This window comes from Macaca nemestrina, chromosome 12 (genome assembly GCF_043159975.1).
Source record: "Macaca nemestrina isolate mMacNem1 chromosome 12, mMacNem.hap1, whole genome shotgun sequence".
NCBI lineage: Eukaryota > Metazoa > Chordata > Mammalia > Primates > Cercopithecidae > Macaca > Macaca nemestrina.
This window is the reverse complement of record NC_092136.1, coordinates 54707570-54728720: the sequence shown is the minus strand read 5'-3', so window position 1 is coordinate 54728720 and position 21151 is coordinate 54707570. Positions and strand designations below refer to the sequence as shown.

Sequence of the window (21151 nt, the reverse complement as noted above, 5' to 3'; positions counted from 1 at the left end):
TACATTTGTTTTTCTTCTTAGCCCTTCTGAACAATTGTGGAAGGGAGAAGACCTCTCACTACTCCCTTCCCTGGTGAGGCATGCCTGGTACTGTCACTAGCCGGATGGTGCTGCCCCAGGCATGGCAAGATAGGATAGCACTTATAATCATGGGCTCTGGAAGCAGGCAGATCTGAGTGCCAGTCCTGGTCCTGGCATATATTAGCTGTGTGACATGGGGGATTCTACTCTTGGCTTCTTGGTTTCCTCATTCACGAAGTGTGGATGGCCTCTTGGGGTTGTTTGGAGGATTAAATGAGATTCTAATGCATGTAAAACATTCAGCAGGGTGCTTGGTGGCATATGGTAAGCTCTTGTTATTAGTAATGTTTTGTTATTAACCGAATGAATGTTCCCTTCTAAGAGGATACCAGCAGGCCATGGGGAGCTCCAGGAAGTAGAATGGGCTCTGTGGGGAGTGGCTGCAGGAGCTCAGGGTTGGGCTCAGGTTTGGAGGGAGGATGGGATACTCAGCAAGTAAGACAGCCAGTTACAGGGCCAGGGTTGGAAGAGGAACTCCAGGGCTGTGGATGCAGAGGTCTGTGAACTGGGCTCAGAAAGAGCCTCAGAGCTGCATATGCCTTCCCAGGTTGGGACAAAGGAACTCACTTCCAGGCTGACGATGGGAGCTGACATTCCTGAGTTGCTCTGTGGTGGGATGGGGTTGGGGGATCTTGCAGTGTGGACCCACTCAGCAGTATACGCAGCACCAGGAAGCAGAGGCCATGATACTCTTGTAGCACCTTTTCCCCAGCCTGGCTGACTCTGCCTGCTGAGGGCCTCCGCCTGCTCCTCCAAGTGAGGGGTGTCTCCAAGTATGTGTAGTGAGGGGCAGTCATGGTGCCATGACTCCAACCATCAGGGGATAAGGGAAATGGAGTCTTCTCTTAGAGTTCAACCATAAAGTAGGTCAGATAGGATCAGATAGAGCTCAGCAGAGCCACCATGGAGCAGCAGTGAGATATGGAGACTGCAACCTCTGGAAAGAGGTGGGGACAGTCAGACAGAAGCAGGGCTGGCCGGCTTCAGGAGCCCCCATCAAGGTGCTGCAAGGGCAGAGGTGGAGGCTTTGTGCAGGGAGAGTGGAGGGCGAGGCCTCAGTCTGCTCCTCTGAGCCTGTCTTTCTGGGCGATGAGGCATCAAGCCACTCCGGCCCAAGAAACCCAGTCCTTCCCAGTGACCCTGAGCTGGCTCCATGCTCCCCGACTGCCTGCTGCCTGATGGCTTTGTACGAAGCTATCTCCAGGAGGAAGGGACCTGCTCGGGCTCACATATCCAGGTGTCTTGGCACTGAGAGCCCTGGCGGCAAATGAACACGCTGGTGACTGGTTTAGATGACCATCTCTTGTGAGCTTTGGGTGAATTTGCCTTCCTGAATCCTCTTCCTCTGGGGAACTGACAGAATCTTGTTTTTAGGCCTAAGAGGATGAGGGCCAGGCCCTAGACTAGGGAATTTGCTAAAGTAGTGAATGCTACCCTGGGAGACTGTCAGGGAACAGCCAACAGCCTTGCTGAAGTGAAACCCACCTTTACCCTGGACCTTTTCATCAGACGGCTAACAGTGCATATATATGGCTGTATAGGCACACATGCAGCCCTATATGTGTGGCCGTGTGTGTATGTACACATTCAGCCAGGCATGTGAAGGATGTATGGAGCATGGGACATGGGAGCCTGTACTACTATCTTTTCATGCAGCCCTTCCTACTCCCTTTGGGCATCACTGTGCGTTCAAAGCCACATATGTGGCCTTAGCCCACAACTTAATATCCTGGAGGTTAGGAATACCTATAAGTCCCACCTTACTTATAACATTATGGCAAATAGCAATGGGCAATGAAGTCAAATAGGCCCTGGTTCATAAACTAGATGTTCTGCTTTCTATGAATGGTTATATGTCTTGGGACAAGCCTTTGAAACACTCTGAGTCTCAGTGCTGAAATGGACGCCCACAGTCATCATCCATTTCAAAGCCCATTTCTCCTGTTAGAGGCACATATGGTTTTGTTAGCATATCCATCATTTTTTATAATATATTCTCCTCTGGTTTTAATACAGTATACTTTCTGGAAAGAACCTATCAAACATTCATACTTTAGTGTGAATTTAGGTCACAGTGTCATATAATCTTACAGTGGCAACCGACCTTGAATTGCATCTAGTTTTACATTCCACCAAATGCAGAGATTCTCTGATTTGTGACTCTAACATGGCCACCTAGACTGTCCTTTAACTCCTCCCGTGGCAGGAAACTCACCATGTACCACTCCTCCACATCCAGGTAGCTCTAATTGCTAGAGTAGAATGAACTGAAACTTGCCTCTCTGCAGCTTCCCGCCAGCAGTCCTCACTCTCCTCTCTAGAGCAATTACAAAACAAGTTGTTTCCCCCTTCCCATGATAGCCTTTCAGGTCCGTGTGAGCTCTCATGACCCTTCTTTTCTCTCGGCCAAGTGTCCTGTTTACTTTACATATTCCATATAGGACTAGTTTTGGATTCTCCCACCATTCTGGCCACCTAGGCATCTGTATATGCTCCAGTTTAAAAAATTCAGCATTGAACATATTCCACCAGGCAGGGTCTGACTACCAACACATTCCTTCTCCTGGGGCATTTGACATTCAAGCCTGGCCTCTCATTGTGGGAGTAGAGGTCTTTGTTCCCTAAGACAGACATTTCAGATACCAACTTCCAGCTGGGGGAGACATGATGAACCAAGTGCCACCTATGCACGACCACATCCAGGACTTAATTTGCATAGCTTTTTAATCTGTGGGGGACAATCTGCATGCCACTTGGGTCTGCTCTGTTAGTCTGTAAGTTTACCCAGGGCAGACATTGAGTCTAACATTCCTGGATTCCTCCAAGCACCTGCTGCTTTTGTCTGTCTCCCTTTAGCTGTCAATAAATGCAGTTGATTGATGGACTCACTGGGGCTTAAGAAGTCATTTTCCACTTTGTTGCATCTCAGAATCCAGCTGTGATCAGCTGGAGCCAGCCCTCTGCTTGCTTGTTTTCTCCATGAACATGGGCCCAGATCTCATGACTTGCCCATGCATTACAATAGGATGAATTTCACTTTGGAGCTCTACTCTCTTCTACCCCCAACTAGCGCGAAACCAGAACGCTGAGTGCAGTGGCACATCCCACACTGCAAAGAGCTCTGGGTCCCTTCCCCTTCTTATATTTTTTTGACAAAGGCCCAGTAATGTAAATTTCCTAGGTGTAGGCATATAACTTGAGCTGCAAGTTATGGAGAAGAGGGCAATGCACCAGACAGATGTTTCCAATTGTATGTTTATTGAGCTTCTTGCCTTTGCTGCTCTTCCTGCCAGCTCCTCCCTCTCTCTCCCTCCTCCTCCCTGATGCTGCCACTAAATCAAGCATCTCTTCTTAAAATTGTAATCACCAAAATAAGGTGGTGATTTATAAGGAATTCTGAAATACCAAATAATCAGCCGAACACTTCACTTTAATGGCAGCAATAAGTCAAGTGCTTCCACGCTCATCTCTGGAGGAAGCATGTTGGTCTTGGTTGTTACAAAATGACAAATGCTCTTTTGTGATTTGTAACAAATCAATTATCCACATGTTGAAAACTGAAAGCTGAGCAACTCCTTTTTAAAGATAGAATTTTATGGATACATTCTAAAAAAAAAAAACAAAATGTCCCAGGGAAGTGGGGAGTACTGGAGCTCTTTAGTTGTTTTTCTGGCAAAAGAAAATTGGAGAAATAATAGCTCCAAGGAGACAGCTGCCCAAAATGACATCAATCAGAGATCCGGTCGCCCTGAGCCTATGGAAATTGCACACAGAATGCTCAGGTTTGTTTCTCATCCAGTCTGAGCAGGTAACAAGGAGTCCGCCTCCACCTGCGGTGGCATTTTCAGTAGAAACAGCTGGCTCCCCAAAGAGCCCCGTGGGGGCATTCAATCCTCAAGCTCTCCTTGGGCACATATGTCTGCCTTGTAGTTCTCATTTCAAGGAAAATTTCTACTTTTTCTGTTAAGAAGGAAGTCGCGCCTCAGCAGCTGGCTCTGGGATTGGAACCTGTGTTATCTCGTTATATATGGCCCCATCTGTTGGGGCCGCCCAGAAAGACTCGCGTGCCCTTTCCCAGGTTCTATTTTCCTCTCCTCCCACATCACATCCATTTGCCACACAATAAAATACAACAGCATCTGCTGTAACCTCTGCTGTCAAAGCAGGCGAAGCTCATTGCCATCCCAAGCCTTCTCCCAGCTGGTGGGTTTGTCACTTTCAAAGGTCCTGAGAAGATCATGCGGTCATGATTCCAAATGTGGCAGTTGTGCCAGTGCATGGGGCTTCAGCTGCATCTGGTGCCCTGGGTACTATTGTGTGCAACACTGCAAAGGGATCTCAGCAAACTGGAATGTATCATGGGGTGCGCAGAAGGGGGATGGCTTGACCACTGTCTCATGATGAATTGTTAAGGGACTATGAATGCTCTGATTACAGAAGAAGGGACTAACATGTGGGGTTGATGCAGAACTGGTGCTGGGACCCTGTCCATTGTTAATAGTGTCCAGGCAGAGGAGGACTGGGTAGTAGGTAGCAGGTGAGCAGGTGGATGTGCCAGGCCTTGCATCTTGGGCTGTGCATGGCTCTGTCCCTCTGAGTGCTGAAACTTCCACTGGCATGAGCCTTCGGTGCAGCTGCTGTTTTAGAAAACAATTGTCAAATCCCAACATAAGGCAGAATGAAGTAACAATATTCAAGTATCCGAAGAACAAAACAGGTTTGGAAAGTTGAATGGCTTGTTGGATGGATACTTAGATGTTGAGAGTGATGAAGAGACAGGAAGTGAGATGATACTAGATTTAGGGCTTAAGTGACTGGGTGGATGTTTGCATCAGTCAGAGCTCAATCAGAGAAGCAGACCATGAGGCAATCTCTATCTATCTATCTATCTATCTATCTATCTATCTATCTATCTATCTATCTATCTATCATTTACCTATCCAACCTTGTATCTATCTAATCTATGTATCCATCTGTCATCTAATCTAAGTATCACCTCTCTAATCTATCATCTGTCTAATCTATCATCTATCTGTCTACATATAGATATACAGATATAGATATAAGCAGAGATTTATTATAGGGATTTGAACTTATGCACTGCAGGAACTGGGTCAACAGTTTATTTACAGCTGATACTTTTGTGTCCACAGAGCAGGCAGCCAGAAAAGGAAGATGGATATGATGTGGGGAAGCAGGTCAAAAGAGGACCTGCAAGGATGAGCCAGGACTCTTGAGGTTGGACTAGAACTTGCATTGATGTTTTCACCACCTTTAAGCTTTCATTGCAGGAGAAGCTTGTTTCCTCCATCACACAGCCTAGTGTGCTCTTGTCCCAGATGAAGGGCAAAAGCCAGCAGGAGCTGGAGAAGTGGCCCACCTGGCTACTGCCTCACATGGGTGAGGTGGGCAGATAGAGAGACAGCAACCACACCTGCTGCCCTGCAGAGGCTCTCTGAGAGCAGAAGGAAAATGGTCTCTGGCTTCACTTCTGCCTTTCAAATCTGTAAATGCCTCTCATGGTTCATGCTAACACAAAACTGTGCAGTGAAGGGAATCATTGGAAGCATAGTTCCAACCCAGCTAGGCCAAGAAATCCTCAGCAATGGGATTGGCAAATCCCCAAGCAATGCAGGGGAAGTCTTGGCTGTGGATGAGATGACTAAGGAAATATAATCATTCAAAAGATGAGCAGAGGATAAGAACCTGCTGTGGAGAATAAGGAGAAATCAGAGAAGTAGGGGAGAACCTGGAGGGCTGGGGTAGAGTTTCTGGTAGAAATGTTTGTGAGAGTATCAGTCCCTAAATAATGATCATGAGAATGATAATAGTGATAGCCAGGCATGGTATTGAATGTAATGACTGGTGTCTATGGCATTGATCAATCAGAGTGGATGTTGGCTTGTCAGAGGTTCTGGGGGTCCCAAGAAAGAGGCCCTCACACCACCATAATGATGGTGATATTAGTGGTGGTTGTGGTGGACATTGGGTGAGCAGGGGCTAGAGACAGCAGCTATTTACCATCCAGGAAGACAGTCATTTTGACAATTACTATGTCAGTCTGGGTGCAAACTAGCTGAATATCAGCCCTGTTGATAGCTAACATTAGTTTCTTGCCTGCTACATTCCAGATGCCCAGCTAAGCTCCTTGAGTCTGTATGATGGTGGCATTGCCTCTGGGTGCTTTGCCCCACCCTGACTGGCTCTGGGAGGAATCAGGATCTTAGATCCTGGAAAAGCAAATTGCCAGGCCCATCATCAGCAAACATCTGCTGCCATGGCACGCACCACTTTAGCAGGAGGATGTATTTTGGGAGGCTTTGCAGGCCTGGCTCCATGCGGGGGAGAACATTTGAACACGCAGCGGCTGTTAATGAGCACCATGCTGCTAATTAGGACAGTCTGAGAGAGGAGCAGCTGCCCGCACAGTGGTGGTTTGGAATGACAAAGGCAGCAATATCTAACTGTTGGAGTCCAGGGGGATGTCTCTGTGGGATAAGCTCTGAGCTAATAGGATTCATGTGAACTCGTGGAGCATTAAACTTGGAAGTTCTTTGCTTGCATGACCTGATGTGGTTGTCCAACCAGATCAAACATACCAGATTTCCAAGGTGCCATTTTGATTGGCAGTTTGTGGATACAGCTTTGGGTACAATGCCCAAGTGGACTGCATCCTCAGACGTCACCTGGAGCTCACTCCGTTTGACCTCATTCTGTCAGCTGCAGCATGGGGAGGATTGTTTAACCTCTGCTTTCCGATGCCGAGATTTGTCCTGCTGCCTTTCTACTGCTCAGAGAGAAACACTTTGAAGAGATGCCAAATCTTAATATTATCTTAAGTGATCTGGGGGTTTGTGTTAATAATATCACCAAATTGACCATGGGACATACCCAGGATCATTTCATTCCCAAATCGTCTGTTGCCATTTGGCTTGGCATTAGTTGAGGCCAAGTTGAACAGGTTCAATTCCCAGGTGAGGCAGGCAGCCTCACTCTGGCCACAAATGTTTCTATAACCCGGGCTTCTGGGCCATGCACAGTGTGTGCCTCTGACTGTGGTGGGATTGAGGGAGAGGGAAGGTATGGGTGGTTCACCGACTCTTTCACCCTAGCCACTAGGGGGCAGCACAAAGGCCCATGCTTTATGAAGAGGGGTCAGTCAATGTCGTTTTGATTTACAGGATATGTCATTTGACTATACATTTTTAGTCTGCATGTTCCTCCCTTGGTCGTTTTTGCCACATAAAGAATGAAATCAGCAAATGGTCGCAAATTGGATTTAGAGTTGCGGCTTTCAAGAGGTTTACTCGTTACTCCAAAGACCTGAATTTACAATATGGGTTTCTTGCCAATAAGTAGCAGAGTCTTCTTAGTCATGTGGTATGAAACGCTAAGCTCTGGAGCTGAAACTTGGAAGGGAATTCCAAGCAGGGGCAACGGAACAAGCTAAGGGGTGTGAAAAGTGAAGCGGATTAGTTTGGGGAGGAGGGGCTGGGCCAGCCGAGGACAGGTTAACCAGAGGGAGTGAAGTATGAGCAAAGCTCCCATTTTTATTTTAATAGCTCCCAAGGAAAGATTGCTGCTGTTTCAAATGCCTGAAACTGTAAATGGTGGATTTATCTTGTTAGTCAATAATGGGGCTCAGACAAGGAACAGAAGAAGAAAAATTTAATCCATTTTACATTCAGTTATATCTGGTTACTAATAATAATTACATATTTTCCACAATTACAGCCTCCTACATACACCAGGTATGTTTTATGACTTCCCGTGATTATCTAAAACATGTTTCACAATTCTTGATGTTCGCATAAGAACACTAAAGGTTTACATTTCAGAAGGGTAAAAAACAAGCCTGTCAAAGCAATTTGACAGAAAGACAGTCCTTATCTCTTTCTGTGAAGTGGCAACTGAGAAATTTGTCACTTAGGAAGAGCATAATCTAGTTCAGTTTTACTGAGACCTTGTCTCAATCTGACTTGTAAGCATGTAGATTCATTAACTACCTAGATTGTAAACAATTTTTATCCTCCAGTTTCTCTTATTAGGCAAGAAAAGCATTTTACAGCATAATGCCTGAATAAACAAAAGCACTTTTAGGTCCAAGTGATTTTCTTCCATTTCTCTTTAATTAAAGCTGATTTGCTTCTCAAAAGGTGATTCATTTCATATATATTTTTCCCCCCTCGAAGAGGGGACTTACATGATTCTGGTTTTACAGAGACTGGTATGCTTCCCCGAGACTCAAATGTGAGATGGCTTTTTACAGCCCCTGGGGTAAGCCACAACCCCCACTGGCCTACAACATGCCTGGTTTTGCCTCTTGCTGCTCCACCACCACCAGCCTTATCCTGTGCCTCTTTCACTCCAGCACTGTTGAACTTGCCTTTGTTTCAAGTGCCATGCTCCTATCCACCACTGGACTTGTGTGCACAGTTTCCTCTGCCTGGAACATTCTTTTGTGTTACCTTCCTTCACTAACTACTAGTCAACTTTTTCTCTTATATTCTTTTTTCTTTTCTTTTCTTTCTCTCTTTCTTTCTTTTCCTTCCTTCCTTCCTTCCTTCCTTCCTTCCTTCCTTCCTTCCTTCCTTCCTTCCTTCCTCCCTTTCTTCCCTTTCTTCCCTCCCTCCGTCCCTCCCTCCCTCCCTCCCTCCCTCCCTCCCTCCCTCCCTTCCTTCCTTCCTTCCTTCCTTCCTTCCTTCCTTCCTTCCTTCCTTCCTTCCTTCCTTCCTTCCTCTCTCTCTCTTTCCTTCCTTCCTTCTTTCTCTCTTTCTTTCTTTCTCTCTCTCTCTCTTTCTCTCTCTCTCTCTCTTTCTCTCTTTCTCTCTCTCTTTCTTTCTTTCCTTCTTGACAGGGTCTCTCTCTGTCACCCAGGCTGGAGTGTGCAGTGGCACCATCATAGCTCACTGCAGCCTCAACCTCCTTGGCTCAAGGGATCATCCTGCCTCAGTCTCCTAAGTAGTTGGGACCAATACATCCAGCTAAGTTTTTAAATTTTTTGTAGACATGGAGTCTCACTATCTTGCCCAGGCTGGTCTCAAATTCTTCGATCCTCCTGCCTCAGCCTCCCCAGGTGCTGGGATTACAGATGTGAGCCACCACATCAGCCCTAGTCAACTTTTGTCTCAGATGTAATATTACTTCCTTGGGGAACTTACTCTGACCCCTGCCCACCTCCTTCCCTGCCCCATACACTCCAGTAGCCTCTCATTGCAGCATTTTGCTCACTTGTAATCACCTAATTGTTGACATAAAATTATTTAGCATCTGTCCTTTCTGCTAGAGTGTAAAGTCCTTGGGGACAGGAACACAGCTGTTAGGTCACCACTGCACCCCCACTGTGCTTGGATGTGCTGGTGCACAGTTAATATGTGTTGGCTGCTTGGCAAAGAGTAAGTCTTTATTAAATCAGTTAAATGCATTAAAGTATTATAAAAGGATATACACTTTTGCATATTAACACTGTATACTTTAAAAATATTTAGAAACCGATATTTAATTCAATAAAGCCTACATGGATTTTAATTCCCTTTTCACTAATCCTTAGCTGCTCCTCATCATGAGAATGTTGCTGATTTACCCTGGACTCCTTCTCCTAAGGGCAGAAGCACCTTCGGAATGGCGTTTGCTCTGTGACTTCAGCTCAGTGATTTCAAGATAGTTTGACAGTGGATGTTCTTCTATCTTAGAGCTGTGGTGGCATTTTTTTTTTTTTTTTTTTGCCTGAGTCATGAGGGGTTTATTTGCCTGCTCGTGGATTCAAATTAGAGAAATGATCTCAGTTACTTTCCTAGCTTCCAGCTAGGAATACAACCAACATGGAATGAATGACACTTGCAAAACAGTCTTCTTTAAGTCACAAGGAATAAATTTTTTCTTGTAGTCTTACAGAAACACAGTGAAATGATTTCTCCCTTATTCTACCTTCACTAGGTGTTGCATGCCACAATGCCCCAGTAATCTGTGATTTTTTATGAAATAAGATCAAGCTACTACCCTCAAAGAAATTATCATCTGGTCAGGCATGAAAAGGTAAGAAGCAACTCAAGGCAGGATATGTTCAGAGATGTATGAATTTCATAGACAGTAAGTTCTGGAATGTAGGATTTAGGGCGGCTCATCTAGTGCTTATGTTGCCCTCTGTTGGAGGAGAGGACTTTGAAGCTCTTACTCCAATTTTCATATAACTAGTTTTCATTTCATTCATGTCTCTGATCTGAACCCCTCCTCAAAGAAGCCTTTAATGACCACTCTAATCTGCCTAAAACACACTCATGCACACACACATGTATGTACACACAGACACACACATAGAGACACAGATAGACACACGGACAGACACACACACACACACACACACACACACACACACACACACATTGTCCTATTATTTATCCCTTTCGCCTGCTTTATTTTTTATCTTCTCCAGGAGAATGTGAGTTACCAGGGCAGGAAGACTTTGCCTTGATCATCACTGGGTTACTGGCACCTAGAGGAGTGCCTAGCATACAGCAGGCACTCATTCACATCTGTTGAATGCATGGATGGAGTGGGAGTGGTGAATGAATACACAGGGAAATAGAAATCTGGATGGAAGAAATGGCATGAGCAAAGGAACGGAGACTGGTTTAAAGTAGGCCACTTTGACAAGAGTGGGTGACAAGAGTGGGTTACTCACTTGAGTGAACAGTGGGATAGTAGAAGGTTGGTTTATGAGGTAGGATGAGGCTGGATCCTAGAAGCCTTTGAATGGCAAGCTATGGTTGACAGATATGTACATTGGGCCCCAGCCTAGGGACAGACAGGGCAGTAAGAGCAAAGAGGTGGGGAACGTTATGGAGAGTCCACTGGTAGGATTTGGCAAGTAACCAGTTTTGAGGGAAAGGGAGAGTCCAAATAGATTGTCTAATAGCTGTGAAACCTCCCAGAATGTTGGTGCTCCTGATAATATTAGTGAAGTCAGAAGTAGAATCTGGTTTTGCAGACAGGTTGGTGAACTCAGTTTGAGCTAGGCAGAGGCTACGGAAATGGCAGGACATCCAGCAGAGATGATCCGCAGCCACGGTGCTGTCAGAGGCACACTCCCAGGAGAGCTCAGGTCCTGTTTCCTGATGCTCCAGTGGCTATCCCTGGTTTCTATTACACTCTTCCAATATTCTCCATCACTTATAGCATCCACTGGTTCACCTGTGTATCTCCTTTGATCCAATCAGATTTTGTTAAAGCCCTCTTGCTCAGTCCCTGTGCAACCCTTTGCCCATTCTGATGAGGCCCATTTCATGCCTAAGACCTGATAGCCAGGCATAGCAAGCCTTGACCCAGTCCATGTCATTAATCCCAGTTGTGATCAGCTGTTCACCTCCCAGATCTTCCTCTGTTGCCCAAAGGGCCAACCCTCCAGAGAAAGAGATGTTCTCTTTCTTGATAAAGGCCAATACTTATTTAGACTGATGAACACTTTACTTTAAGAACCAAATCAAAAGTACAAGTTGTCTTTGGATTCCCTACATCTATGCCTACAATCTTCTACCTCCAGTCCTATGTCGTGTTCTGGCCACCCTCTCCCACCCTCTATTGGCAGCCCACCCAGATCTTCCCTTCCCAGTAGGGTCCTCTTTCTTCCTCTAGTGGTCTAGTGGGCTAGGATGATTTTCAGAGGCCAACAGACTTTGAATTCTATCTAGAGTCTATTGCTATCTGCTAAGTGTCTTTGGACAATTTACTAAATCTCTGTGACCCTCATTTTCTCATCTGCCAAATGCAGAAAATGCCATTTCACTGGCTTGGTGTGGGCATCAACCAAGTCTTGTTCAATCTTTCTCACTGTGGAGTACTGACTGCAGTGCCGGACATCTCTAGGAGCATTCAACAAAAGCTAGTTTCTCTTGTGTGTGTCCTTTTTCTGGGAAAGGATTTGGCTGAGTATGGTCTAATTCATGCTAAGGTGTTAATAGCTGACACCTCAGAGCTGGACATCCCTTTACCCTAAGGAAGAGAGAAGCCATGGGGAGATTTTTAGGTACAACAAAGGGTGTCTCTCAAACTTCAGCAAAGGGAAAGAGAGAGTCCAAAGAGGTTGTCTAATCTAATAGTCGTTGAACTTCCCAGAATGTTGCTGCTTTAGAACACTTGTTGGTACACTAGCACACTTGGTCATTAAGGACATTTTACTATCTTCCCCTTTTTAGCACAGGGGCAGACACATCCTCTTTTTCTTCAAAAAAGCCATGAATGACCTGATGTAGTATTTCTGAAAGCATGGTCCTCTGTTAGGTCAGATTGTCAAGCTTCATTCTTAACCTCCTGAACCCGTCTCTTTCTGCTGGTGGGATTTGGGGATCTGCTCTATAAACAGTCTCCCCAGTGATCCATTTACACCCAAGTGACTCAGAACCACTGGGCTAGAGCCAGAAAGGGGAGAATTTTACTGAGGTTCCAGAGTAAATCAAGCAAATCAATAAATGTAAAATGGGTAAAATCACAAAGTTCAGGCTCTGGATTCAGCAAGATCCTGAACAGACACCTAAATGTCCAGTTGAGGTCTGGCTGCCTTGGAAGACCTTCTGGGACTGATGGAACCTTACATTCGCTCAAATCCTTCAGCTTTCTTTCATCTCAGACCTCGATTTCAGGCACCCCTGTGACTCTGGTTGGACCGGACCCTTGGGTCTCGTCCAGATTGGATACTCTTGCTGGAGGCAGGAACTTCCCTGCCTGGCCATCAGAGAAGCAGCCTAACTCATTGTCTCACAAGGCTGCTCCAGGACCTCCACCCTTATTCCTCTTTCCATCTTGTAAGCACTCTGCACCTCTTTCCTTTCCCTTCATTTTCCATCTAGGTCACACATACTCCAGCGTGTGTACACAACACATACACACACGCACATGCACACATGCTGGCCCCATCTTACATGGAATCAAAGCCTGCATAATTCAATGAAACAAATGCCTGGCACACAGTAGGTGCCTAATAAATGCTAATTCTCTTTCCCTGACTCCTTTCTATTGTCCTCTTGCGCCATTTAAATGCAAAACTGTCTGGAGAAAATGGGAGGGAGTGAGAGAAGGTATACATTATGACTAAATTCCAAAATCTGATCAGTGTGTGAGGCTGGCTGCTGGGTTTTCATGCCTGCATACCAATGAGGCTGTGTCTGGAGCAGAATAGTTCGTGCCCATAAACCGTGACCTTCATTATCCATGGAGACGGGCAACGGTGGCAGTCTCTGTAGAAATCTTTCCTATCCCAATTGTGGAGATGACAGAAGCAACAAGACTATGCCATTTGTCTCAGCAGAGCTAACAAATGCTTTCTATAGTGCTGTGCAAAGTACACTCTTCCCCTGTTCTTTCTGGCTGGGATGGGCTTTTTTTTTTTTTTTCCAATTAAAAATTAAAATAGAGACTGAATTATATTCGTTTCTTGGGCCTGCAATTCATGCTCCATTTCTCATAAGCAGTCTGCATTATCGTGAAGCTCATCTACTTATACTGGTTCTTGGAAACAGCCACTTAAATCTCTGCCTGGTTAAAAATAGTTCCCTCATGCCAGAGTGCCAGAGAATCAAGTAACAGTGTGAGATGAGGCCATGCAGCCCCATCCCCTTCCTGGGAAAGACTGCCCCCCAGTGCCACCCCTGCAGGTTGACTTGCCTCTTTCTGGGCAGCTTCAGAGTCAGGAGCCACAGGGAGGCAACTTTCACTCTTAGAAAGTGCTTCTTTCTGAGTAGCTATAGTTTGCATTCCTGCTTCTTAGCTCTGCCCTTTGGGCCACACAGATCAAGTCTTTTACAAGGCAGTTCTTAGGATACATGAAGACGGTTCTGTTGCCCTCTTGTATGGGCTGAATTGCGTTATCCAAAAAGGTATGTCAAAGTCCTAACCCCCAGTACGTCAGAATATGACTCACTTGGAAATAGGGTCTTTGCAGATACACTTAGTTAAAATGAAGTCATACTGGCCTAGGGTGGGCCTTTAATCAAGTACGACTGGTATCCTTATCAGAAGATACACAACGGGAGAACACCATGTGAAGATACAGGCAGAGACTGGAACGATGCTGCCAGAAGCTATGGAATGCTGGGGGCTACCAGAAGCAGGAAAGGACAACGAGGGATCATGGCCCTGTGAACACCTTGATTTTGGATTTCTGACCTCCAGAAGGGGGAGAGCATGCATTTCAGTTGTTTTAAGATATCTAGTCTGAGCAAGCTAACATATTTCCTGGAGTTTCCCTGGGCTGAACACCTCCAGTTTTTTCAACTCTTTCTCATATAATATGGTCTCCATCCTTTTCTTTCCTTGATTTCCCTTCTTTGAGCATATTTCAAGTACCAAGCAAATCACTGTAGAGGGGGTCTGAGCATCATGCCTTGTACTGGGCCATCACTTCTCTCATTTCTGGATTCCTTACCTCAGCGCACAGTCACTTTCTTGACAACTTCTTCATACCTCAAATTCCTTCTCAGTTTATGGTCAGCTAAGACTTGTGATTCTTTTCCAAGAGTACTGCTGCTAAATCGCATCTCTCAATTGGTATGACAGCTCTGTTATAATCTCTCATCATCATATTGATTATTGATCTGGCCTCTTCAGATATTTTAAATCTTGAGTGGATTCACCAATGCATTAAAAATTTTTCCCTGCTCCATTGTCATATTTTTTATTTCTTTTTCAGAAATCCTTTTATGCTTTCATTGAATTAATAATCGTGGTGGGCTGAAGGCCGAAAACTCTAGCATATCATCAGAGATTTCTCGGCAGACTTGCTGTGAATCCATACATTTGTTCACTCCATAAATATTTACTGGCTTCCTGGTACCTGCCAGACATTATTGTAGGCACTGAGGATTGGTGATGGAAAACACAAATCTTGGCCGGCGCGGTGGCTCAAGCCTGTAATCCCAGCACTTTGGGAGGCCGAGACGGGCGGATCACGAAGTCAGGAGATCAAGACTATCCTGGCTAACCCAGCGAAACCCCGTCTCTACTAAAAATATACAAAAAACTAGCCGGACGAGGTGGCGGGCGCCTGTAGTCCCAGCTACTCGGGAGGCTGAGGCAGGAGAATGGCGTAAACCCGGGAGGCGGAGCTTGCAGTGAGCTGAGATCCGGCCACTGCACTCCAGCCTGGGCAACAGAGGGAGACTCCGTCTCAAAAAAAAAAAAAAAAAAAAAAAAAAGAAAAACACAAATCTTGGTCCTCATGGAGCTTAAGTTCTCATATTCTTCAACCTTTGGGATATATGTGACCGTTAGTAAAATGTGTGGATACCTGGGTTTCTGCAGATGCTTTATCTGTTTATAAATGCTAGTTTCGAACCTTCTGGGTGAGGGGCCTGGTAAAACACTATTCCTGATGAAGGATTGAATGTAGGGTTGTTCTTTCCAGCAAGCAATAAGGTTCTACTTGTTCTTGCTTTCTCTGTGACCACCTGTAACTCTAGAGGTTTCTGTCTCTTGTTGCAACCTCTCTTTCCTTTTGACCTGCTGAGGGTTAGAGCAGCCTGGGGTTTGGATGGGAGGAGCAGGAGGGGAGCTGCGTTCCAAGCAGGCAAGTGAAGTTAAGAATTAGGAATGAGGGGCCGGGCGCGGTGGCTCACACCTGTAATCCCAGTACTTTGGGAGGCCGAGGCGGGCAGATCACGAGGTCAGGAGATCGAGACCATCTGGCTAACACGGTGAAACCCGGTCTCTACTATAAAATACAAAAATTAGCTGGGCGCGGTGGCGGGCGCCTGTAGTCCCAGCTACTTGGGAGGCTGAGGCAGGAGAATGGTGTGAACCCAGGAGGCGGAGCTTGCAGTGAGCCGAGATCGCACCACTGCACTCCAGCCTGGGCGACAGAGCGAGACTCCGTCTCCAAAAAAAAAAAAAAAAAAGAATTAGAAATGAGGTAAATGCTCTGACTCATGCCTGGGGGCATGAAGCAAGCTCAGCCTGGAGTTTACACAATGGAGAAAATCAGGGTGGGGAAAGAGAGCAAATTGTGGTCAATTAAGAGTTGGAGGAAAGACTTGGAGGAGGTGAGACCTGTATTGCAATATTCACCCAGATGAATTTCTTTCCCTAACATCTGACCAGTTACAAAATGCTACACATTTTGGAAGGAACCTAGATGGACTTAGATGAATTTATGCACCAGATGCCAATGACTGTAAGGCTTTAACAGCAGCTTTGCTGTACCATGTCCAGCTCTCTAGCAGTCATGGCTGTTGTAGCCTCTGGCATTGATCTCTTCTCATAGCGTCTGTGCTTCTTTTTACATGTCATTCTCCTTTCTCTTTCTTTTTCCAATTAACTAGATTATCTTTGCATTTCCCTATTCAAATCCAGAAAGGAAAGTGTCTGATTTGTTAAAAAAAAAAAAAAAAATCTAATTAGGTGTCCATTAGATTGGGGTGGCTCTGGCACCTTAAATTCCTACATGAACAAATGAAAGCACAAAGGAAACAGTAAATTGAAACTAGAAACCATATTAATCAGAAACCACCACCTAACTTCTAGCCAATCAAAATTGCTTTCTTTGTCTTGCTTCTGCAAATGCTTTATATAAGTTTCGTCTTTTGCCCCTTCTGTGGAATGCTAGCCCCTTGTGATCCAGTGTCACCCCAATTTATGAATCATTGAATGCTCAAATAAACTCTTTAAAGTTTAAATGTGTGATTTTTTTTTCCTTAAAAACAGTCTGTCCTAGTGTTACCATCAATACTATTGGCCCTAATTTTGTATAGTCAGCTACTTCTTTGGTCACTGGCCAGCCTATAAATGAGCTGATCTTGGCTTATGTGCCTATTCTGCACCTGTTAGCTGCCATTCCTAGCTCATTTGCTAGGTCTGGATGGTTGATTCTATTTCTTAAACACTTTTCCTCTTCATTCATTCTGTTTCCAGGTTTCACCTCTGTTTCACTATTATAATAGTAAATTTACCATACTCTGTTTCACCATGAGAATAGTCAAAGGTATCTTTCAGCCTTGGTCTTGCTTCATTCCTCATAGATCATGTCACCATAACCTTTCTAAGATACACATATGATAATATCACATCCCTGCATACAACTTTTCAAAAACTTGCCATCATTTTTAAGTAGAAGGTCAAACCTCCTTTGCTTACCAACATCGTCTCCCATTACTATTGCTCCAGCATTCATCTCTTGGCCCTTCATTTGCTCTTTATATTCCATCAAGGCGTGGCATGCTATTTTGTTTTTCAGGTCTTTGTAATGTTTTCTTCCTCTTTGAATGCTGGGGAAACTCTTATTTATGTTCAAAACACATCATTGGCATCACCTTCTCTGGGAAGCCTACTTTGGTAACCACCTCTGCTTCTGCCTCAGAGGTAATCACTTTCTCTTCTGTGCATTGTACATGATTCTATTGTTGTACTTATCATGCTGTATTAGAATTTCTTTATAAACATTTCTTTTTCTCCTCCTAATTAGCATGCATCCTAAGAACAGGAGCTATTTGTTATGCATATTTGCATCTCCAGCATTTGCCACCAGTGCCTCAACAAATGTTTGTTGAATAAAGGAATGAATGAGAAAATGATTGAGAAGAAGATAAATTAACCTATTGTCTACCAGGCACTGTGCTAAGTGCTTTACATGGACTATCTCATTTAATCCTCACAACTGGAAGATAGGAAGGGGAGGACCTTGGGGAGATCAAGTACCTTTCCCAAGGTCATGCAGCTGATAAACTGAGCACAAGTCTGTCTGAATGTTGTTTCACTGCATTAGTAGAGGGAGAGAGCTCAACAGAGACTCTAGCTAAATTAAATAAATCATTTTTAGTTTTTTAAATTTTATTTTTACGATTGGAACTATCCAAAGTGGAAATGACTACCTCTAGAGTTCCTGTGTGAACAGAACATAGGAACAGCTGACTTACAGGAGGTAAGTTTCAGGGAGATGATGAAGTATAATTTTCAAAAGGTTAAAAAATGTCATTTTAATACCAATACAAAATGAATGTATGTCAAAGATTTTATTCCAGTCATTAATTAATAAGGGAACCAGTAAGATGTTAGAACTGGCTCAAATAGTGTTTAAGAAACTAGGTATTTATAAGAAATGCTAGTAGAAGATTGCTGGGTTAGATTCAAAATGGATTAATGGCCAACAGACTCATAATATAATTTTTGGCATTATCATTTTCAGTGGATAGAAATTATATGCATCTCCAGTGGACAAAATCAACAGTAGGTACCTTTATTAAATCTGGGATTTTAAATCAATAGTAAATTATGAGTTGAACCAAATACTATCCATTAGATATTTCTCGTGTGCCCTTCACCCCACTATGGCATTGAAAGGATGTTCCATACACCCTTTTTGCCTTATTTCCAGATTTTGGATACTTCTTCTGACAGCTGTACTGCTTACCTCAGCCCCAGGAGCTTCCCTAGGACAGACTGATCCAGAGCCTGGCTGGAGGGTAGGGTCAGTGTGCAGAAATAATCCAGTGTCTTTTCTTATCACAAGGCAGGAATCTGCCCTCCCATCCCCGTGGGGAGCTGAAGGGAAAGAGAGGCGGCCTCAGCCAGAGGGCTCCATGTACTACCGGCTGGGGTTGCAGCAACTAATCCTGTAGCTCTGCTGGTAGGAGACCCGTCTTATAGCCTTACCAGTTTTCCATTTTTTGTTTTTAACTTTTATTATGACAGTTTTCTAACATAAAAAAAAGTAGAAAGTTTGATTTGTTCCCCAGCTCCCTCACTTTTTGGCTAGAACATATTGATAAATCCCAAACATCATGTCATTTCACTCCTAAATTACTTTAGTTTGTACCCCACTCCCATAAAGAGAAAGAGAGAGACAGAGAAACATTTTCTTATGTAACAATGTCATTATCACACTTATGAGAATTATCAATAATTTAAGTCACCTAATTCATAGTCAATATTCAAATTTCTGTAATACTCTAAAAAATGTGTTTTTGTAGCCTTTACTTCTAATATTTATTGCACACATAATTGAGGCCAGGCTTTGTTTTAGGTGCTGGGGCCATGGTGAGGAATGCTATGGACAGGACCCTCACTGTGGTGGGGCTTACATTCTCATGGTTCCTAAGCTATGAAGGCCAGTCCTTCCCACAGCCTGAGGGACAAGGCCATCTTGGAGCTGGGCTTGGCGTAGTGAAGCTGCTGGGGTGACTCCCATGGTGGTCGAGTACTCCATAGTCTACTAAAACAGTCAGACCCAGGTTGCTGTATCAGTTTAGATGGTAGGTATCTTTTACTGGCTTGGACTCCAGACCTCAGCAGGAGGTGGAGTAGGTGGTTGCAGAGGCCACAGGCGGAGGACAGCAGCATTCCTTGAGGAAGAGGAAGGGACTTGGGGGTCCTAGGATAGTGCCCGCTTGCTTTGGGAAGGGCAGGAGAGGAGAAGGTCCACCAGAAGAGGAACAGAACCTGAGGGCACATATGTAGTGTGTAGTGGGGCAGAGGACGGAACAATATGGTGTGAACAGGATCAACTAGGGCCCTTACATTTTTGTCTTGTAAGTCTCATCTTGACATGTTGGGTAGTGGTCCAGCCTGTGAAAATCACTCTGAATTTTGATCCTGTCTTCCCCCAGCTTCCAGTTTCCTGATATCTGTCTATGTGATAATTATGGCTTCTATGTCCTCATTCAAGCTGGCAATGAAAATGTGGAAGAGGACAGATTAGAGAATAGAGCCTTGCGTCACTGCCATTCTGTGGTTAATGGCAAATGTTTAATCCTAACATTGCAAACTGACAGCTATATGTTGTATTTGGCCACAGTTGTGGGTGTGTGTGTGTGTGTGTGTGTGTGTGTGTGAGACAAAGTGTTTGTTTTTCCATTGGAATGTGCTCGCAGCACTTTTAATTGGCAAATCTAGATTTCTACCTTCACTGGGGTCTGGCTCCAACTTGCTCTGGCCCCTTGTGGCCACAATAAGCTACCCGTGGGTGATGGTGGCCGCTTCCTGTAGGCTGACCCTACCCCTTTCTTTTGGCCAGAGAACTCACTACCACTCGTGTAGGCATTTGAGTCCCGCTTCCCATAACCTCCTTTGCTCTATTAGATGATGCTTTTTGGTTATGATTGATCTACCAACTGTGGACCTGCCTCACTTGATCCTTCTCCAGCCTTCATCTCACCTGCCACTCTGCTGGGCCCTGTGAGATACTTTATCAGGATCTTCTAGAAACTCAGATACATGCTCTCTACTTGATTTCCCTGCCTGCCCATCTAATAACCCATGAAGGAAGGAAAATACTTGAGTTGACGTGGCCCATTCTTGGTAAACCTGTACTGGTTCCTAGCAGCCACTGCCTCATTTTTAAATATTTAGGAATTGACCCCAAGTAGAAATAGAGAGTGAGCTGAAGTTTGGAGTTTGAGGTTGCAACAAACTACCCTCTCCAAGGAGGACCATACTATGGAAAAAAAGACAAGGGCTTCAGATTTTAAAAAATAAACAAAAAAAAAACCGAGAATTTGAGTTTGGTCCAGGCACTTATGAGTGCCATTGGGCAAGATGAATGTCTCTGAGCAAGGACTTTCTCTCCAAGAGCTTCAGTCTCATCCACAAGTTGGAGCTGATTTGTAAAATGAGGCTTCAAGCTATGAAATGAACCAGATGCTTCTCAGTTGAAAAGAGAGAGGGCTGGAGTGGAGCAGAGACCCTGGGGATGAAACCAGACTATCTGGACGTCTTTGACCTGGACCATCTGGTTTGCAGGATTTCCAGATCACTGGCACTAAATAATGACATCTATGCCTCCACAGAATCTAAGAACCAGAAGTTAACTCGGACCTCATCCTTAAATCTCTCAGTGTACAGATGGGAAAACTGAGGCCCAGCGGAGGGGAAGAGACTTCTGATCTTATAAATTGGGGGCAGAATGGAGATTTTAACCCAGACACCCTGATCTATAGTTGCAGATTCTATTCACTATGCCATTGTATTTCTCACCTTTATGATCCTGACTCAGACTAAGAAATACATTGATAATCACTATATAGAATGCAGCTACACACACGCATATGATATATTTGGATAAAAACGTATTTGTAACAAAATAATCACAAAA

At 44.6% G+C, this 21151-nt stretch overlaps 1 long non-coding RNA gene across 18 annotated transcripts in view; it reads left to right on the top strand.

The window, feature by feature from the left end:
• LOC105488780 (uncharacterized) overlaps window positions 1-21151 on the top strand; it is a 268377-nt gene that overhangs the window by 234214 nt on the left and 13012 nt on the right. For 2 of the 18 annotated variants that reach the window (XR_011610827.1, XR_011610819.1), the window contains one exon: window positions 10018-10116. The exons of the other annotated variants lie outside the window; for them this stretch is intronic. This is a non-coding gene — a long non-coding RNA (uncharacterized lncRNA). The remainder of the gene's footprint in view (window positions 1-10017; window positions 10117-21151) is intronic. 18 annotated transcript variants of the gene reach the window in all.